Raw genomic sequence first — 18524 nt, 5'->3', positions numbered from 1 at the left:
AGTTGCTTCTGATCTGATAGTTGCAAGAGTAATGTTGTCCAATTTTTTAACCTTAATCGTCTACTTTATCGGATCCTACGTGTGAAACACTCACACGTTAAGTCATCGACTTATTGAGGCAATATAATAATAACAATAAAATATAATGAAAATGTCAAAATGAGATAGATTGCAATGATAATATGTATGTAAACAATGCAATAATCATAACCATATTTCTTGCACATAGACTTATCAAATTAACATTCATAAATTCACTAGCCCATGATATCATACTGAGAACCTAAGGTATGTGAGTACTGTGAGGTTGTGCACTATGCTGTCACCACACTTCGTATAAATGCACCTAAGTGCCACGCAGAATTGCACCGGAGTGCCGCGTAGAATTGCACCGTAGTGCCATATAATAATGTCCATAAGGACCATATAGAATTCCTTAAGAATCATATACATATACTAGGGATCAAGTATGTGTCTCACAAGACCTCACACATGTTCCAAAGAATACATATATGTCCCGAAGGACCGCGTAGACCCTCTACCCTTGGCATGCCAGCTATACCTATAGTTCTCATCTACATAACATGGGCTTTTTCTCAATTAACATAGCATATCACATAGACATATCATTTCCTTACCTTTATCACATGGAACATATAATTTTGCATACATATTCATTTAAAACATGTTACACAATGCACATAGTATAAATTCATATCATGCTTCACAATACGAAATTAATCATACATCAATGTATTGAATCTAGACTTCTAACAAGTCTAGGACTAAATATATTGTTATAATCATGTTATGCATATGCACTCACCTATATTTCCTTGCTTTTTCTTCGATCGAGCCTAATAGGCAATTGTTCTGGAACTCGTTTAGGCTCGGTATCTACATAGTAATTCATTGATTCTTATCAGTATACTAATTAATATATTCTAAACTATCATTCCTTATGCTAAAAGAAAAGCCATTTTCATCTTTTAGTGAAGGTATGCATCGATGCACTACACCATGTATCGATGCACTATCTATGCATCGATACATAAATCCTATTCGATGTTTGTTTTTAAGGGGGTGCATCGATGCACTACTTATGCATCAATACACTAATGGCATTCGATGTTTTTATTTTAAAGGAGTGCATCGCTGTACTTCATGTGCATCGATACATCTTGAACAATTTCTTGGATTTATCCTTGATGCATCAGTACATATTGAATGTGCATCGATGCACATTGCCCATAAATGTCATTTTAGCACGAAAATCTCTTCATAATCTTATCAACACTTTATATTTCCCCTCTTTTAATATCCCTAACTTGCATACTCTTACTTAAACTAATTATTATCCATTCCATACCTATAAAACTTAGAAATCCAATTCTCCATATAGAATTTAAGAATCTAACCCAAATTCCACCATGTTTTAATTTTAATTCTAACACCTCATACTTCTTAGTTAGCTTGATGACAAGTCAAATCCAACTTCCAATTCTTATTTTGAGCTCTAATCAAAGATTTCATTTTTCTATTTCATTTCTTCTATTCTTCATGTACTCCTCATCTTATGGTTTTAAGATAATCTAAGCTTTCCTTAAGCTTAGTTATCATCTAATGATCAATAAATAACCTTAAATTAATCAAGAATTTGATCAACAAGAAAACTCACCTTTAGCTTGGTCTCACGGTGGAGAAGAAGAAGTGAAGAAGAAGAGAAATCTGGAAACTTTTGTTATCCCCCAATTGCCTTCCACGTGGATATAAATATCCTCATCTAAGATTTAATTATTTTTCCTTGTTAAAAGACTCATTTGCCCCTTTAGTTCCCCTTGCTTTGCTAGATGATCCTACACCAAACATTTCAATCAATTCTTTGAACTTTTTTAATTTATCCAATTTGGTTACTGAATTTTTAAATCCCACAATTTGATCACTAACCCGATATGGAGGATGTTACAAGTATATTTCATTCGTAAAATATTTGATCATTTGTAAGAAAGATGCTACTTTCGATTGTCACAAAATATTTTAATTATCTGAAGGTCTTACACTTAATTCATCAAAGAGTATCTTTAATCAAGTGGTTTATTTACATACTTTAATAATTGTCATTTACTCAACTTAAGTAGTTAATAAAGTAATTGTAGTTTGTAAGGTTGTTTTCAAACTAATAGTGTAACCTTTAACCGTGAAGATATGACCTGTGAGAGATCTTCTTTTATCAAGATTTCCAATAACGTCAGAATTAACATATCCAATAACTATCTTTCTTATTCTTTTGAACTGCAAACATATATCAAAAGTAGGGGCATTAAAAAAATACTCAATCCCCGATCCTTTGACCCGTCGACTCAAACTTAAAAAAAATCGGTAATTTTCTAAAAATTTACCTGACCGGGTTAGACCGAAATCTTTTATAATCGGGTTCCTAACTCGACCTGATAATATATATATATATATATATGATTTTAGTTTAAATTATATTTTTATTTTAGGTTTTTTAATATTTTTACCTTAAAATTAAATTTAAATCCCTAATTTTTTCTTAGATTTTATTATGTACTTTTAAGTTTTAAATTTTACAAAACATTTTACTAATTTGTTAATATGAGATTAAAAAAATCACGATTGATATTAATAACTTTAATTTTTTTCTTTTGGAAATAAACTTTAATATATATATATATATATATATATATATATATATATATATATATATATATATATATATATATCCTTAAAACTAACTTCATATTACTAATTTTTGTGTCTGGATTGTGTATAATGAACTTTAATTTTTTTATATATATTTTCTATGTATTTTTTTATAAAAAAATAAATTAAAAAAATAGATGAACCAGGTACTCGTGACCGAAAATACGGGTACGTACCCGAAAATTTTACGGGAAACTTAACGGGCTGGGTACGGGCCGATAAATATCATGGTTATCAAAACCAGACCGGACCAGCCGGTTCAACCGGTTGAACCGTGAACCGGTGGCCTGTCCGGTCCAGTTACCTCACAAAACCGGTCTGGCAATGAACCGGCTGAAAATCGTTAGAACCGGCTAAAAATCAGTAAAACCGAGGTGAACCTGAAAACTGGTTTGAACCGCCGGTTCACTTTTTTTCTTTAAAAAACAATTAAACCAAACGACGTCGTTTGTTCAACGAGCCAAGTCAAATTCGAGTATTGCTGAGCTCGACTCGAACTCGAAAACTTTAAAAATAATCTCAACTCGACAAAAAAACTCACAAGCTAAAAATTATCAAGTTCAACTCGAACTCGAAATATAATATTAAAACTTGAACTCGAAAAGGCTCGAACTCAAAAAAATTTAGAAGTTCGATTGAAGCCTAAAATTTGAGCTCAATTGAAGCGAAAGAATAGTTCGCTCTGTGCTCACCAAAAGGCTCCATGATTTTGAATGTCAAATTACCTCTATTATTTATAGAAGTAAGTTGGGATGCTCTTCTATGTTTCTTAGCCATGTGGGATTGTTTTGTTCTCATATTTTTACTCTTTAAACTTTTGAGATGCTCTTCTATGTTTCTTAGCCATGTGGGATTTTTTTTTAAATTAAACCAAATGACATCATTTGTTATGATTTTTTTAATCCCCAATTTTATTTTTTGATTATAATTATATAATTATATTTATTATTTAATATGTTTTACCTTAAATATTATGTTGTAATTGATTGGAATCATTTTGTTTCACTTGATTTTATGGTTTTTTAATTTATATATGTTATGACTTTTGATATTTTTATACCTTTTAATATTGTAAACTTAAAAAAAAGTGCTACATATATATTAATATTGCTTTGAATATTATGTAAAATTAAAAAAATTATTTTATATAAAATCCGGTTCAACCGCGGTTGAACCCGATTGAACCAGTACCTTCACCGGTTCAATGTCCGGTCCGATTTTAAAAACATTGATAAATATACTACTTGGTACTTCAGATACTCGAAAATGCAGATACCGGTTTTTGAACACTCCTAATCAGAAATACTTCGGAGGTATCGAAAAATTTATCTTAATTTAGGTCTAGATATATTTCAATTATGAATATTTGTAAGTTGAAATTATTGATTCTCAATATTGTTACACACATTATATTAATTGTAATTGTAACTCTGATTATCATTGCAATTGAACTTTTGACACTTAAAAATTAAATAATTAAAATGAATTATTTAATTCTCTGAACCACTAGTGTATTAATTTTAAAAAATAAAGCCGTGTTCGTATAAATCCATGTCACATTATGTGATCCAAGTAAGATTATGATGTTTTATTCCCTTACTTTTCTTTCTCATCCACTCAAATTAAAATAAAAGAAATTCAGTAGAATAGAATCTAAAAATAGATGAGATTAAGAAATTACTTTTGGAAAAGCTAAATGAAACATGAATCAAACGTTATTTCCCCCAAATTTGGAAGCATCAACCATTGTTCTATATAAGGCAGCCCCTTAGGGATAAGTTCGATTGCCAAATTGAGATCAAGTCCACTTGGTAAGTCCCTTGTTAGCTGGCGATGGCTCAGATCAGGAAGATTGATTGCCAAATTGAGATCAAGTCCTCAGCCGACAGCTTCTTTGATGCTTTCAAGACCAAAGCTCAACTGATGCCAAAGATGTCCAACCAACTTGTTTCCGACATCAAACTTCTTCAGGGTGATTGGACTTCTCTCGGCTCTGTCCGTTTATGGTATTACGTTGCTGAAGGTAATTCTTAGCTCTAACCGTATTCAATGACATAAAATCTTACGTACGTTTCGATTTATAATAACTTCAGTTCATTCCATCGTTTTGCTGCTCTCCTCTAGGTAAGTTTGAGAGGTTAAGGAAATTCTGGAAAACGTGGACGAAACAAAAAGGACCATTGTGTACAAGCTAATGGATGGTGAAATCGGAAAAGCTTACAAGAACTGGACATCCATCCTCAGCGTCACCCCTAAGGGGAAGGGAAGTTTGGTGAAATGTGTTGGTAATGCTCAATCCCACATAGTGTTGGAAACACTATTGGGAATGGTATTTAAGGCTTGACATTCCACTTCCTTGTTGAGTGATAGAGAACAAGGGGGGCTCTCGCGCACCGCCGCCGCCGTCCGTCCGTCTCGTCTCGTCTCGTCTCGGCACGTGGTCGTGGTCGTGGTCGTGGTCGTGGTCGTGGTCGTGGTCGTGGTCGTGGTCGTGGTAATGGTAATGGTAATGGTAATACGTGTCTTCGACACGTCCGCGCGGATACTATCTTTTTAGAGGAATTTCTCTTTGAAAGAAACAAATGGAAAATGTGAAAGATATCAACTGATATTTATAGGCTGCTGAGGACTGTTTGAATTTCAAATAATAACAGCTGAATTATTTTTTATCAGAAATTAAACAGTTTATTCCTAAATTAAATCAGAAACGTTAAGATGTACCTGGACTGATTTACAGCTTTGTACAGAGGAGACAAGCTGTTAATATCAGGAGTTACAGGAGTTATTTGATTTAATTCCAGGGGTTACATGATATAATTTCGGGAGTTATAACAGCTGAATAATGATACAATGAACCTGGACTATTTCTGAGTCAGGTTCATCTAGTCGTTTCAGCTGTTACAAATAAGAGGTTTAATCCTGAAATTTTATGGACGACTTTAACCCTATTTCTAGCCTATAAATAGAGAGCTATATTCAGCTTCTCAACTCACTCCAAAATATTCACAATTCACTTACCAAAGTGTTTTCTAAAGTTCTCTCTGTGAGTTCTCTCTGAGTGCTTTCCGATCAGAAGTGCAATACCACCAGCAGTCCACTCCGGTTTCGGGTGTACGGAATTCGGAGCGACCGTGTTAACCTCGGGGGACGGTCCGCCTACTGCAGCGATTACACACATCGAGGCGAATTCGTTTCTAAGGCAGTGGTTCTTACCACGACACGGTTTACGAATCTGTTCTTCTTAATTACTGTTTATATTTTCAGTCAATGCTAACGGTGTAGTTTTGCAGTTCATATATCCAACAAAATGGACCATCGAATATGAAAAGCAAAACGACTACGTCCCTGAACCTGTAAAGCACAGCGATTTCCTTGCCGCCTGGTCCAAAAACGTTGATGCTTACCTTCTCAATGCCTAAGTTACTAAGAAAAAGAGACGTACGCAAATATCTTGATTAAATGTCTCTTTCTTAATTAAATATTATAAGAAAAACTCCTTAATATTCAAAAATAAAATTGTTTCCTCCGTTGTGAGAAAACTTTGTCATGAAGTACGTGTTTATGAATTTATCATAATAATAGCTCTTTATTATTTTAAATATTTATTATTTTTGTTCCACTAAAGTTATCTAGTAATAACCTTTTAAACTTTTACTATAAATTTCAAATACTTTAAACAATTAAATTTTATAAAATATATATTTAAAAATTAATTAATTGAAAGTTTTTAAAAAATGTATTTTCATATTTTTTTGGATAAATAAAATTTTTATTATCCAAGGAAGAGTTCAATACAAAACGCCCCAATCAAGGATCAAAGAAAAGCTATGTACAACAAAAAATGGTTAGCCTATACCCCAATTATTACAAAGAAGAGAGTTAACATTATCCATTCTATTAAGGTCACTATTGCTAAGTTGAACACCAACAATGTCCTTTATGGAGCTTAACATTTCTTCAACAGTCCTAGCTCTTCCTTGAAAAATCCTTCGATTTCTTTCCTCCCAAACAATGTAAATGAAGGAACACCAAGCAATCTTTAAGATGGAAGTTAGAAGGGATTTACCTTTTCAAGAAGACGAAGCCCATATAAGCATATTATCCCATGGCATAGGAGGCTTGGTTAGGTGATTGAGACTTAAAATAGCTTTCCATAAGCTGGTTGTTGTTGTACATTCTGCAAACAAATGGTTTCAGGATTCATTTGAGTCATTGCATAGAACACTCAAAACAGTAGTGGTAATTCCCATTCGAGAGAGCCTTTCTCTAGTTGGTAGTCTATCTAGGATAGCCATCCAAGAAATAATGCTAAGTTTAGGAATGTGAAGGGGAAACCAAATAAGCTTGTGTCATGGGACCTTTGTGTGTTTAACTCGTATCTCCTCCCAAATGTGTTTAGTAGTCATTGCACCAGCATTAAGAATAAGAATTGCCTCTGTTTTTAATTTCAAGAGTCGTTTAAAGCTCCAACTAGCAGTAGCACTTTCAGTCATAACTCTGAAGTCATTAGATTTAATCACATAGTTGTATGCCCAAGCTATCCATAATGAACCTTCACCAGCAAGGAGGTTTCGAATGAGCTGTACAATAGTAGCTTTGTTCCAAGATTTAAGGTCCTTTAATCCAAGCCCACCTTCTGATTTTGGGCAGTAAATCCTCTCCCAGCTGACTCTTGCACCAGAAGCTACAGTGTCAGAGCCCTTCCATAAGAATCGAGAGCATAGCTGATTAATATTATTAATAACAACATGTGGAAGTAGAAACTGCCTACCCCAGAAATTAGCAGTGTTAAGAAGGACTGTTTTAACCAGCTCAAGTCTTCCTGCATAACTTAAATGTTTCTCGTACCATTGATGAATTCTGGACTTAATTTTGTCAATGAGGGCAGAGCAGTCTTTAACATTTAGCTTCCTAGTGACTAATGGAACACCAAGATACATTACTGGAAGAAGACCATGAGAAAAACCAGTAAAGAGTTTGATATTCTCAATAGTTCTTATAGGAATACCAGCAGTAAACAGTTCACTTTTTGCTGCATTTAATTTAAGCCCAGACATGTCATATTTTTATCAATTATAAATTTTAAATAAAAATGAATCAAAGTTAAAAAATTGATAAAAATGTCAATAATGGACAATTTTAATGGGATAGAGATAATATTAAATAAATGCTCTCTCAACTGATGGATAAAGCAAATAATTAATGTTGAGGACAAAGAACCTCTTCATTCCAATTTCGAGGAAGAACGTGATGCTAGATACATTTTCTCTTAAATGCAAGCTTCGGCCAGAGCTATAAACGGAAGAAAAAAATACGGGTCAATGCTCGAGATTCAGAATAAATTCCTTTCGATTATAGAGAGAAAAAAGAGAGATCCAAGTTGGATTAAGAATAGCAAGTAGAAAAAGGGAAAGTGAACTCCAGTTGAAGCAGAAGGTTGCGGGCTGAAAGTGTACTCATTTGGGTAAGTAATGACTTTTCGTTGTGTATGTTGGTTGGGTCTAAATTTGTGCTTGATAGGTGTTTGTCAAAATGTTTTTGATAATATGGATTGTTAGATTTTGAAGGATCAGTGGCGAGAATTCTGCTTGGGTCAAAAAGGATCGATTTATGTTTATTTCAAGAGATTATGCTTGTGTTGGTCTATAAAACAATAATCAAAATATTGCGGGTGGGAGTTTTGTAGTTAGTTTTATAATCTAGGATCGGTTTATGTTCATTTGGGTAAGTAATTGATCGTTTTAATTAACGTTGGAAAGCTAAGAGACAATCAGTCGTATCTCCAGAAGACATGTAGACTAACATCTACATCTCATTCAAAAAATTGTCGCAATTTTACTATTTTCTGGTCTTCTTTTCCAAAGCTTGATAGTGTGGATCAATTGAAAGCATTGATCCATCTTTCTTTGGTAAAGAAAGTATTCTTACTCTTAGCATGAATTGAACCTAGTCTCTTACTACATAAAATGCAAGAGACTCAACCATTGAAATGAGCTAGTCATTCAAGTTAACTTTACCATATTTTGTATTTAACTTATATAATATTATCATCACAAAATCAATATTTTTCTACGATTATAAAACTCGAATATGTGACACTTTTAAATAATAATCAAAAGTTTAATCATTCATCTATAATGTGAATCTATTTTTATTATATCAAACTTAATATATTTTTTTATCAATCCGAGATAAGTGCAACGTAACATCTATTCAAATATAACTCTTAGCCATTTGACATTGGATGCTCACACCCTTAGCATTCATGATGCTCGGACTCGGGACCTCAAGGAATAATAACAATTCCTTTACCACTGAGATCGCTCGGTTCATGCATCAAACTTATTACTTATTTGTATCATTATTAAATTAATATTTTTCACTTTATTTGGAGATAAAAAATAATTAAATAATTATTTATACATTTATAAAATTTATATTAAATTATTCTAAGAATATATATTTATAATATTATAAAAATATTTTAAATATTTATTTAATTTTTAAAATTATATTTCTTTTTTGAAATAGTATTAATTATTTATTTGAAATAATATTATTCTTAAATTATCTATTTAATTTTAAATAATATTCTATGGAACTAAAGTGTTAGTTGGATACTAAACATATAATTTATCCTAAATTTAAAATTATTTAAAATTAAATAAATTATTTAAAAATAATATTATTTCAAATAAATAATTAATTTAATTTTATAAATAAATAAATATTGTTATAATATTATAAATATACTTTTTTATAATTATTTAATATAATTTTTTTATAAAAATATATAAATTATTTAATTATGTTTTATTTCTAAATAAAACGAAAAAATTGTCTTTTAATTTAATAATGATATAAGTATTAAGTTCAATATAATAAAAAAAATTCACACCATAGTTGAGTGACTAAGTTTTCGGTGATTTATTTAAAGTGACTTATATTTGAATCTTATAATCATAAAAATATTGATTTTGTTGTGATACCGTTATATAAGTTAAAAACGAAATGTGGTGAAATTTATCCAAATAACTAGATTGTGTTAATGGTTGAGTGATTTGTTTCTTATGTAATTGACCCAAGATCAATTTGTACTAGGAGCAATAATGATTTCTATCTTTTTTTCCTAATGGTGTTGACACATGTCATCACCTAATTGGTTGAATAAAATTAATTTAAAAATATTGACAAACAAAGGAAAATATGACATGGTAATTAGAATAAATTGACATGTCATGCCAAATAAGTATTGTCGTTAATGATTTTATAAAAAAATTAAAGTTTAGATACTAAAGCAAAACAAAAGTAATAATTTAAGTACAAACGTGTAATTTATCCTTTTTAATATTTATTTAATAAAAACAATTTAGTTAGTGATATATTTCGATGTGTCACTTTAATAATGTGTTGCGATGTACGACGTGCGGGATAATATTTTCCATGGTTAATATATATACCCAAACTCAACAAGGTTGGTTATAACAGCTCAACTTGACTTGTTCGTTCTTTTTGATCATCCGAATGAGTGAGAACATCAAGATAATCATGTATTCGACCAAAATAAGTGAGTACATTTTCTCGTTTATCTGTGTGTCCACGTTCAAAAAATATTTCTAAATTCACTATTAATGATATTGTTGGAATTATCACTGAAATGATGGTTGGGATTATTATTGCATCATTTCTAATTTCCGCAAGATCTCGTACTTGAAAGAATAGTAAAAATTTTGAGAGAAAAGCAGTAATATTGAATTGGAAGACAAAGATTTAGCCCAAAAAAAGAAAGGATGGAGAAATTAAAAGACCATGTTTTTATTATTAATTATGCCATATGGCAAAATTTTATTGGAAGGGAAGCGCACGCATAGGAGCACTAAAAGGCAGATGATTCTTGTTCATATATGATTAATGGAAGCATCCGATTTGATACGTAGAACAGAGGTTACAGAAATTTTCACCCTCGTCAACATAACATGTACTTCATAGTCATGCTTCTCGTAACCGAAGAAGCGAAATCATTTTACCATATTCAAGTGCTTTCATATGATAATTCATATGCTTTATTTTACATTATTAAAGTGTTTTTATATGATTTATTTGAAGAGGACAACATATATGTCGTTTTCTTAATTAGTAGTATTTGATTAGGCATTGAGAAGGTAAGCATCGACATTCTTAGCTCCGGCGGTCATAAACTCGACGTACTGGACAGGATCAGATATGTTTTCGTCTAGCTTCTCGAATTCCATGGTCCATTTCACCAAGCTTCCCTCTACCATCGGCATCACGTTGAGGGTCATCTTCCAATTCTTGAACGCGTTCATGATTTCACCTCCTGTTACGGAAGACGGCTATCGGATAGAGTAAAATCGCAACTGATAATTTGAGAAAATAAAAATGAAAATAAAGAAGATACAAATTTTACGTGGAAAACCCCTAAATAATATAGGGTAAAAACCACGGGCAACGGTAGAAGAATTTCACTATGAGAAAATAGGAATTACAACTTCTCTCGATCGACCAAGGAGAAAACAATGATAATTTTCTCTTGATAAAAAGGAGAAAACAACTCTCAAGAAACTCTCTAAATTCTCTCTAGTATTGGAAGAAAGCTAGAATGCTTTGGGATGTTTTTTAAGCTAAATGAGCTAGGGTATTTATAGTTGAAGTTTAAGGACTAATTTGTAAATACTCTAAATTACAATGGCTAAAATTGAGGCTCTACCATTGTTGAAAAATCAACAATTTCTGTAGCCCTTTTGACAATTGCACATTCGGTGCATTAATGCACCGAAATCTTCCACCCATATTTGACTTTCTATAATCTCCCACTTGAATATTTAATTGGAACAATCATATCTTCACACCATTCTTTCTACCTTGTACTATCATGTTTCTTACATCTCTGACAGGCCACAAGAGGATCGACACCAAGTAAATTTATCAGCATTGATCGCATTTGTCATGAAATCTGCTATGTTGTCTTTGGTATGGATCTTCTGCATATGTACCGTCCCTTCTTCCATCTTTTCACGAATGAAATGGTACTGAACTCGTATGTGCTTTGTCCTTGAATGAAATGTTGGATTACTTGCTAGATGCAAGGCGCTTTGACTCTCACAAAACAGAGAGACATACTCTTGATTGTGCCCAAGCTCCTCCAATAGCATCTTCAACCAAATTGCTTCTTTACTGGCTTGTGTAGCTGCTACATATTCTGCTTTTGTTGTTGACGTAGCCACAACTGACTGTAATTTTAAAACTCAGCTTACAGTTCCACCAGCAACTTTGAACACATATACTGTAGTAGATTTGTTTTTATCTAAATCCCCTGCATAGTCAGAATCTACATACCCATTGATTAGTAAGTTTGATCCTCCATAATATAATACAACATTTGAGGTCCCTTTGATGTATCTTAGGATTCTCTTTACTGTATTCCAATGCTCTTTGCCTGGATTTGCCATGTATCGACTAACCACTCCCACTGCTTGTGCAATGTCTGGTCTTGTGCATATCATAGCGAACATTAAACTTCCCACAGCCGATGCATACGGTACTCGAGACATCTTAATCCTCTCTTCTTCATTGCTAGGACTCATATTGGAGGATAATTTGAAGTTAATAGGAAGAGGGGTAGAAATTGGCTTACAATCTTGCATGTTGAATCGTGACAAGATCTTCTTCAAGTAATTCTTTTGTGAAAGCCAAATCTTCCTATTACTTCTATCTCGGTGAATTTGCATCCCTAGAATCTTGTTTGCTGATCCCAAGTCCTTCAATTCAAATTCCCTAGCCAGTTGTGCCTTCAATTCTTCAATATGATCTTTGTTGGGTCCTGCAACTTGTCGTAACCGGTTTTCGTCCGGGCACGAAATTTTACTTGGCGGGAAAAATGATGTGAATAAATGATTTTTAAAATGTTTTGGGAGTCGCCATCGGCCTTTTGGGTCAGGTAGGTCGAATACCTAAAAATTATCTTTTAAAAGAGTTTTTAAGAAAACATCAGTTAAAAGATAAACTGATCTGCTTTTTAATCAAAGATTTCTTCTTTTTAATAATAAAAAGGGGTTCGTGATCGATTACGTTTGGGGAAGGATTAGCACCCCCACAACACCCAAAATTGGTACTTATTAATTATAAATTGTCTTTATTATTGGAAAAAATTCAAAAATATATTTAATTTATAATCCTATTATTTCAAAGTTATAATCATATAAATAAAATATTTATTTATTTAGAAATATCATAAAAGAACTTCTAGGTGCCTTAAGACAGCTCTTTTCATTGATATTAATAAATAAATAAATAATTAAGACATTTTTCTAAAAATAATAATAATAGATTAATATATAATTTTAAAAATAGGATATTTATTTATTTAAAAATATCAGAAAATGGACATCCAGTTGTTTTAAGACTGCCCTTTCTTAATATTAAAAAATAAATAAATATTAATAAAACATTTAAATATATATATATATATAATTTATAAAAATAAGATGTTTATTTAATTAAAAATATCAGAAAACAGACAACCAGTTGCTTTAAGACTACCCTTTTTTAATATTAAAAATAAATAAACATTGTTATCTAATCGAATTATAAAATTATAATATTGTATTTCATGTAAATATTAGTGAATAAAATATAAATAATGACAAACAAATATATAAATAAAGTACTAGTTTAAATATATTGAAAAATAAATTACAATATAGGAATAAAATAAAATTATATTAAATAATGACTAAAACGAAATAATTTAAAACTGTGGAATTAAATTATAAATTGAATGGTCAAAAATTAAAGTAATTATAATATTAGTGTTTAAAATGTAAAATCTCAAATTTTAAAGACCTAGATCGTAATATTGTAAAAATACAATTGCTAATAGTATAATTAACCCTTAATTATTTAAATGATGATTAAAATAAAGTTTATTAAATTTAAAGGCTCTAACTCAAATAGATAAATAAATCTAAGTGCTAATAAAATAATTCAGCCTTATTTAATTAATTCAGGTCAAAATATAAATTATGAAAATTAAAAGGGACTAATATGGTTATTTATCATAAATATATATATATATATATGTAGTGACTATAATATAAATTAATTAAAAATCAAAGACCGAATTAAAATAATTAAAAATTACTTTTGGTGATTAAATTGCATAGATTACAAACTTTAGTGACTAAAATAAAAGTTTTCAAAACTTTAATGGCCTCGCATATGATTTACCAATTTTACAAAATTACAGATATACTCCTTCCCAAAACGGCATCGTTTTGAAAGGGGTATTTATACCTGAATATGGCTGGCCCTACGGGACATTCTCTCATTTCTTCCTTTCTCTCTTCTCTCTCTAACTGAGAGAGCATAGAAGCTCTCTCAACTCTCTCTTATTTTCCCTCGTCGGAGGGAAATCAGAAGGCGGCCGGTCTGTATCCGGCATCGACTACCGTCATCGGCCACCGTCAATGGTGGCCGAAAAATTACATATCTACCTCAAATTGAAGCCCGAAATTCCCTAAAGCCAAATCCGAGGATATTTTAGCTTAGATCACTACCAAAACGTGTAGATCTAAGGTTCTTTACCTTCGACCTTTCGGTTTCAAAGAGGTAGGGAGGCTCCGATGATAGCAGTTCCTTGGTAAGTCTCATTTTCTCTTCTCCTTCTTTATTTGGCTGCTAATGGGTGTTGTTGTTGCTTGTTTTCTGCCATGGTTGCTTGTCTCCTTTTTTTGGTTTCTGTCTCCTCTCTTTCTCTCTGCCTTTTTTTTATTTTGCAGGTGAGTCGAGGCTTTTATAGCCTCGACGAAACGCTCCTCGGACCTGTCACAGAAGGGTTTCTCGATGAGTCACCATAGCTATGGTGGTGACTCACCATATAGCTCGACGTGGGGCGATGACGAGGCGCTTCTGGAGGCTTCGATGGGAGCGGCGTGGCATTACAGCAACGGTTGGAGCGACGACTAGCAGTTGAAGCGTCGGCAGCAGACGTGTGGCCTTTTGGAATCAACGACGGCGGTTGGGATGTGGCTCTAGGGTTATGATACCCTAGGGTTTCAAGCTGGAACCATCTGGGCCGTTTGATCTTACCAGATCCAATGGTAGAGAAACAAGGCGGCGGCTGAGAAATGTGAAACCCTAGGGTTTCCTCTGCATCCGGGTTGTTGGGCCAGAGTTGGGTCTGGGCATGTAAATGGGTTTAGGGTTTGCCTCAGGTTTGGGCTTATATTTTTTATTTAATAATAATATTATATAATAATAATAATATTAATAATATTAATAATAAATATGATGAAAAAAATTAATGTCTACAACTGCCCCTCTTTGCTCATTCTTGTGTTAACAAGAATAGAGCAAAGACGAAAAAGACAATAATTTTTTCATTTAGCTTCTTTTGAATAGGATGGAAATATTGTAAACATCATGCACTGAAAGGCTTACAGATGACCCTAAGGTTTTGAAAACATCAAAAAGCTCCCAAAGGCGTTTTGGAAACATCATGCACTGTAGGACTTACAGATGACCCTAAGGCTTTGAAAACATCAAAAAGCTCCCGAAGGCTTTTTAGAAACATCATGCACTGTAGGACTTACAGATGACCCTAAGGCTTTGAAAACATCAAAAAGCTCCCGAAGGCTTTTTGGAAACATCATGCACTGTAGGACTTACAGATGACCCTAAGGCTTTGAAAACATCAAAAAGCTCCCGAAGGCTTTTTGGAAACATCATGCACTGTAGGACTTACAGATGACCCTAAGGCTTTGAAAACATCAAAAAGCTCCCGAAGGCTTTTTGGAAACATCATGCACTGTAGGACTTACAGATGACCCTAAGGCTTTGAAAACATCAAAAAGCTCCCGAAGGCTTTTTGAAAACATCATGCACTGCAGGACTTACATATGTGGGAAATAGTTTACTAAGTAAAAAAACTAAGGAAATCGTTTTCTTACTTTTCAACAATTTCATTTCTAGAAAAGATTGAATGAGAAACTATGGAAATCATTTTCTCATTATTTTTCAAAATAACATGTTGATTGGGTAACATGCCCCAATCTCAAGATAAGGCTGTTGGAAATAGTTTACTAAGTAAAAAAACTAAGGAAATCTTTTTCTTACTTTTCAACAATTTCATTTTAGAAAAGATAAAATAAGAAACTATGGAAATTGTTTTCTCATTTTTTTTGAAATAACATGTTGATTGGGTAACATGCCCCAATCTTAAGATAAGGCTATTTTTGTGGATTATGTCCATCTATTCTTCAGATGTTTGCGTGATTCCTGTATTTGCAGTTTTGAATACCTTATTCTTGTAAGGTATTTTTTCATGAATCTTCTTATTCTTCCGAAGATCTGTAAAACTTCATGTTTGAATGTACTCAGATGTATAAATGTAATGCATTGTCTATTGTATAAATGATATTCTTATGAATGCATGAATGTTGATGCAATCTTCATTTGACTTCAAAGTGGTGAACTTGGTCTTCCTTCACTTCATCATTTATTGCCAGGGTTACCTCTGGATATCAGTGTAGAAACTTATGCTATCAAGCTTGCATTTTTGCAGAATCATTTGATCAACTTGTATCTTTGCGTTTTCTTTGCTTCATGAAAGTCTCAGAAGAAATGTTTCATTTGCGGAACTCTTGCCGTAGTCAGAACTATGACTTTGATGCCCCATTTTGTCTTTGGTAGCACCGGCTTTCTTTTTCTGGACTTATGTAGAAATCCAATAAAGCTTTCATCTTTGAAAAGAGAATATATCATCTTTAAAAAGAGAATCTATCATCTTTGAAAAGAGAATCTATCATCTTTGAAAAGAGAATCTATCATCTTTGAAGAGTGTAGATGTAGATATGCCTGACTCAGCAGGGATTAATTAGGAGAGCAATGTTTGTTCTGATTTGACTCTTGAAACACATCACAAGGAGGATTTATCCTAATTCCTTTCATGTCTCCATATCTAATCAAATCTCTAATAAGGCAACTTGGACCATATCATATCGAGATGCTTAACAACAACATGTCGTTCAACCATAGTTGGCTCCACTAGTTTCTTGTTGTTAAAATTTCATCTCTCCTTCTGTGGAAAGAAATCTTCATCATATCTCATTTCTAATCTTGGGGTTGAAGAAAACAGACTTCATCTTGGATCAATAGATGGAAACCATATGATCACAACATTGGTTTAGCACCATAATTACTGGTTCGTATTTGACAACATATTCACCCTTTCCTGCGGCTTCTGCTTGGATTGCTGGTCAGGAAAACTCTTTGCACAGTGTTTAAAGCTTTTGTATGATGTCACAAGACCACTTGAGAACAAAACTCAGTGGGAATACAAATGAGATATTGGTATGACCAAAAAGTTGGTCAAATCCACAAGATATGCTAGTATCAAATTGAATAAGAGATACCAACTGATCTTGATATCCTCTCGGTCAAGGGCAAGTGTGATACTGATCACGTTTTCTTCTGTAATGAGCATTGTAGAAAGTAGAAACACTTTAGATATAGGATACATGTACAGAACGATATCCATAGAATTCTTGATGCTGGGGATGAAACGTACATGATAAAACCAAAATAGATGAAAACTCAGTTCAGTCTAGCTGGCAATGATAACCCTAGTAACATCGGGAAAGAGCAATATACATGAGCTTCTCTCTTCAATGTCATCAAGTAAAAAAACTGATGTGAAAAACAGCTTCGTAACCTCAACAGTATGGTTGAAACTAACTGACAAGAATCTCAAAGAAATATTTTCAATTATCACCGACACACAAAAGGCCAAATTCAGAGTTCGAGGTCTCGAGGAACTGATCCTTGGATCGAATGGTCTACAATAGGACCATCTTTATTCATGCAACCGTGATGTAGCTTAACAAAGAACACGTTGTCATGTGACACATGGTTAAGAAGATTGGGTATTTGAAACCATATTTGCTGAGTAAATATTCGTTCAACAAAAGGACTCTGATGCAACTACCTGATGAACGAAACAATAATGTATAGTCAGCTCCACTGTCACTTTTTCCATTTTCATTCTTCATTCCTTTTTATCTTATTGGAAATATTTGCTCACGTCAATGATCTTTAACACATGATGATATGGGCCTTCATTATGTCCCAGCATTGCTGATACGAACGTTCAAAAATGCATCAACAATCCTAATTCTGATTGAAATGGGCTTTCAGCATGCCCCGATATTTGCTTCTTGTTAATCTGAGCCTTCAAAATGTTCCACATGGATCTGTCTGAAAGAACCTTTAAAATGCCCCAACATTTGCTGATACAGATGCTAAAAGTATGCTCGACATTACTTCTTGTTGAGATGAGCTTCCAATAATGCCCTACATGGATCATTTCTGTCTGAAATGGCTTTCGAGATACCCCAAATCTGTTTATCTTGAATACTCTCATTCTGGTGTCACTAAACAGTAGTATTGTCAAGCAACTGGAGGAATTCTCTTCATGTTGTCACAAATTTAAGAAGTACTCAATTATTCTGACAAAAACGTCTGAGATATGTGCCTTTTCTGAAGGAATCTAGTCGGACAGAGCAGTATAAATCGCTTGGTAATCCATTCCAGGCTGACATAGTGAACCTTGTTTTCAGTGAAGGCTATTTCTGATGCAATAGCAAGACTACATATACAGGCTCTTGAAAATCCACACCCATGCAACATGTTGATTATGATAACTACTCATCTGATTATGAAGCGATCTTTCAGGATGATTTCACAAATATTGATAGTTTTTCTGATACCGAGGAAATCCTGAA

Source organism: Hibiscus syriacus, unplaced genomic scaffold (genome assembly GCF_006381635.1).
Source record: "Hibiscus syriacus cultivar Baekdansim isolate YM2019G1 unplaced genomic scaffold, ASM638163v2 tig00112383_pilon, whole genome shotgun sequence".
In the NCBI taxonomy this organism is placed as follows: Eukaryota; Viridiplantae; Streptophyta; class Magnoliopsida; order Malvales; family Malvaceae; genus Hibiscus; species Hibiscus syriacus.
The sequence above is the reverse complement of the archived record's forward strand: the minus strand, read 5'-3'. Positions refer to the sequence as shown.